The sequence below is a fragment of the Mesoplodon mirus genome (genome assembly GCF_964341445.2).
Source record: "Mesoplodon mirus genome assembly, contig: HAP1_SCAFFOLD_518, whole genome shotgun sequence".
NCBI lineage: Eukaryota > Metazoa > Chordata > Mammalia > Artiodactyla > Ziphiidae > Mesoplodon > Mesoplodon mirus.
In genome coordinates, this window is record NW_028295480.1 from 498,498 (window position 1) to 502,380 (window position 3,883).

The 3,883-nt window shown below is 45.8% G+C and overlaps 1 long non-coding RNA gene across 2 annotated transcripts; it reads left to right on the top strand.

The window, feature by feature from the left end:
• The first annotated feature begins 806 nt into the window (after positions 1 to 806).
• Positions 807 to 3,194, top strand: LOC309797414. Of its 2 annotated transcripts, none has more exons than XR_014292641.1 (3): positions 807 to 1,004; positions 1,311 to 2,134; positions 2,836 to 3,194. It is a non-coding gene; the product is annotated as an uncharacterized lncRNA (long non-coding RNA). The 2 variants fall into 2 exon arrangements; XR_014292642.1 differs by having other exon boundaries at positions 2,095 to 2,134.
• The last annotated feature ends 689 nt before the right edge of the window (positions 3,195 to 3,883 follow it).

The following is a 3,883-nucleotide window of genomic DNA, read 5'->3' on the forward strand; positions in this document are numbered from 1 at the left end:
CACCACGACCCAGATATAGAAAAGTTACTTACCCTTTAAAAGTTTTCCATCCCAATTTGCCCCAATTCAGTTTTGAGACACTTTATTGAGTTTTACTGCTTTCTCTAACATCGACTCTCCGGGTGATTTAGGAAAGTCACTTCACCTCTCTGGATGTGTTTTTGCTTTTATAACATGAAAAATGCCAGAACAGATGTGTTACCAAGGGCCCTTGCGATACTTTCAGGCAATGAGGGGGTGGGGTAAGGGCGGGAATCTCAGCCTTGCGTCCTCATTCTTCACGTAGCACACGCATGTGGCAGATCCTAGTGGGAAGAGCCTGTGGTCGCATCAGAGGGAATTAGGTTTCCATCTCCTCTCTTGCTAGTGTGTATGTAACCTTCTGTAAGCATCAGCTTTCTCATCTCCAATATCGGGCTTATTAACAAGGCCTTTTTGTTTACTGTTGTGAGGATGAATGGAGATGCACCGGCAGCCTTAAATGTTAGTTGGTATTTGTATTATGGCATAATAGAAAGGCACTGCATTCAACCATCTCACTTACTACACGTTTATGCAGGCTGATTCTCACAGCCAAAACAGACGCACAAAGTACACCCACCCATTTACCCACCTGGGGAAGCCCGAAGCCTCCCTGCCTGCCTGCCTTACGGGGCTCAGAGAAAAGCTGCGCACGCGTGCACGTGCTTCCAGAGAGCCTCGCTAGGGGGCGGAATGGGAAGCAGGAAGTTCTAACGCCTGTCGTACAAGCGCGACGTAAAGCGGGTCTGCTTTGTGGCACCCTGCTTCCGCCGTAAAGCGCCGTTGGCAATCCCGCGTGAGTGGGTTGAGGAGACTACTTCCAGGTGAAAAACGCGATTCTTGGAGGTTGGCTGACTTCACGTCTTCCCCACGGGCAAACGCGGGAGCCGGAGCCGGAGCCGGAGCCAGCTGCTCAACTCCCTAACTAAAAAGCAGAAGAAGCATCTAAGGGATTTCGGCGAGGAGCATCCCTTCTATGACAGGTATGGAGAGGCAAGGCTGGGCCCGGCGCTGCCGGCGTCCTTTCCCGGTGGGAGCCCGCGTGTCCCCGCGTTTGGTCCGCCGGTGCCCCGGGGGTAGTGACAGGGCAGCTCCCGCCGCGTCCCACGCTGCCCCAGCGCCGGCCTAGCTCGCCCGGGGATCCTGGCGGCTTCCCGCCTGAGATGGGATTCTTCACCGGTCTTCCTACCCTTTGTTGAGCCTGTAGTTTTATGCGAGACGGCACGCCTCCTGTGTGGCGACTGGGCAGAGATTTTATAAGCTTGTGTTCGTTTTCTATGTTTTTAAAGAATTGCTTGGGGGCTTCCCTGGTGGCGCAGTGGTTAAGAATCCGCCTGGCAACGGAGGGGACAGGGGTTCGAGCCCTGGTCCGGGAAGATCCCACATGCCGCGGTGCAAGTAAGCCCGTGCGCCACAACTACTGAGCCAGGGTGGTGCAACTACTGATGCCCGCGAGCCTAGAGCCCCTGCTCCGCAACAAGAGAAGCCACCTCTCGCCGCAACTAGAGAAAGCCCGGGCGCAGCAACGAAGACCCATAGCAGGCAAAAATAAATAAATTAAATAAGTTAAAAGAAAATAAAAAAAGAATTGCTTGGGACCCTCGACATCACCTGTCTATTCAATGACCATGAGGAAACTAATGTTTGGGTAGTTGTGGGTTCCTCTAGAAGTGTCCAGACTCTCAGTTATGATCTTAGTGCTCATCCCACCCCTTTGGGCTGCTTTCTCAACAGTTAGAGGGATAGTCTACTTAAGAAATTTGCTAGAAAAGGTGAACCCCGAGGGCTTTTATTTGCCCAAATTTCCCATCTTTTGGATGCGAGCCTGTTACTGTGTGACTGTAGTATTTGTCATGTGGTCTTGTTAGACTTTTTCATTCGTCTCTTATTATCTATTTGGCATATCCTTCCAAAACCTGTCCAAATGCATATGGAGTTTTTACTTGACAATAGATGTAATTAATGTATTTATAACGGTATAGTCTGCCATGTTCATTTAAAGTTGTATCATTAGACTTTTCCTAATTGCTACATACTAGTAGTTAAAGTTTAACATTGCCTGTTTCTTCTCAGGGTTTCCAGAAAGGAAGCAAAAGCACAGACTTGTCAACTGGTAATGCTTTATACCTTCTTTATGATAGTAGATTCTGGACTGTTACTTTTAAGATTATATATGGTAGTAAAGTTTGGCTACGTTTCCACTCTTTTTGATTTTAGATGTAAGCTATATTTTAGTAATATTGCTTAGTTTTAAGTGCAGATGTCTGTTAAAATGCCATTGTGATAACTAATATAGTGTAGAGTATGAAACTGTCCTGAGAGATTAGCCTGTTAGAACCTGGTAAGGAGGCTTACCAGAGGGCTCTTGGTGACTCCTAAGAGGGAATGTCATGTCTGCTTAACATAAAATAGAGTGCAAAATCATCAAAGGTCTTATTTCATTACCACAGACTCAGAAATAAAGTACACTTTGTTGTAAGTTTTCCTGTTGCTCCTTTAAAGGTGCCAGATGTCTGACACATAGGTTAGATCGCCTTATAACCTAAAGCTCCCTGTGTTTAGTTTGCTGTCTTCCCATGTGGAACATTAGCAGTTCAAAGAAGAGGAAGCGCTTCTAGAATCATAGCTAGATTAGCTGTTTTAAACAAATTTGGTGCTAGGTTTGGTTGAATAGATAGGGTTGCATATTTGCAGGAAAGCTAGTTTTTATTTAGAAAAGTCTGAACTTCGTTCCACTGTGGGCCTGATGATAGTCGTGGGGTAGCAACAAGAACAATATAATTTTTGTTTTTAAAATCCCCATTTTCCTTTTAGTCAGAGAGTTTATAGATACTTCCAGTTCTGAAAGTGAAGCACAGAGTGAACCAGAACAAGTTTCTGGTTACAACAGACTACTTGCCACATTAAAGGATGTTTCCAAGGAAGATGAGGAGGAGGAAGAGGAAGAAGACAGTGTTCTAGATGAGACGGAAATGAATCTTGAAGATGGCGATAGTGACATCGTTGTGGAGGAAGAGATGGCGGTAGAGTCTACTGACATGCAGAAGAGTAAGTGTCTTTGATGTGGGTTTATCATCTTTGCAGGGACCACAGACAGATTGCCCCAGGGGCAGGGTGCCTTGTACCACAGAGCTGGGTGAAAGCACATGGATTCAAAGCAGAGATTCTTAACATGGTTGGGCTCTGTGATATCTTCAAGAATCTAATGAAAACACAGGACCCTCTGGCCATAAAAATGCAGAAATGACAGTTTTGCTTATGATTTCTAGGATTTCATCAATCCTACTTCAAATTCCCCTGATTGAGAGGAAAGGGAACATAATTCTGTTTTTGTAATGGTCTCAATTTATGAAAGAGATTATTGTTCCTGCCTTAGAGGAACCAAGTTTAATGGAAGATAGACATAAAATATACAAAACTTTTCAAGCATCAAATCTGAATGGAACCGATAAATATAAGGTGTTAAAGAGATGCAGCGTGGTCCCATGCTGCCAGGGTGAATGAGGGGAGGCTTCAGAGAAGAGCTGGGATTGAAAGCTGAAAGGAACTCTGTTTCAATCAGACATCTAGGTGACTGTTTTTTTTTTTTAATTATTATTAATTTATTTATTTTTGGCTGCGTTGTGTCTTTGTTGCAGTGCGCCGGCTTCTCACTGTGGTGGCTTCTCTTGTTGTGGAGCATGGGCTGTAGGCACGTGGGCTTCAGTAGTTGTGACACACGGGCTCAGTAGTTGTGGCTCACGGGCTCTAGAGCACAGGCTCTGTAGTGGCGCACAGGCTTAGTTGCTCGGTGGCATGTGGGATCTTCCCAGACTAGGGCTTGAAACCACGTCCCCTGCATTCACAGGCAAATTCTTAACCA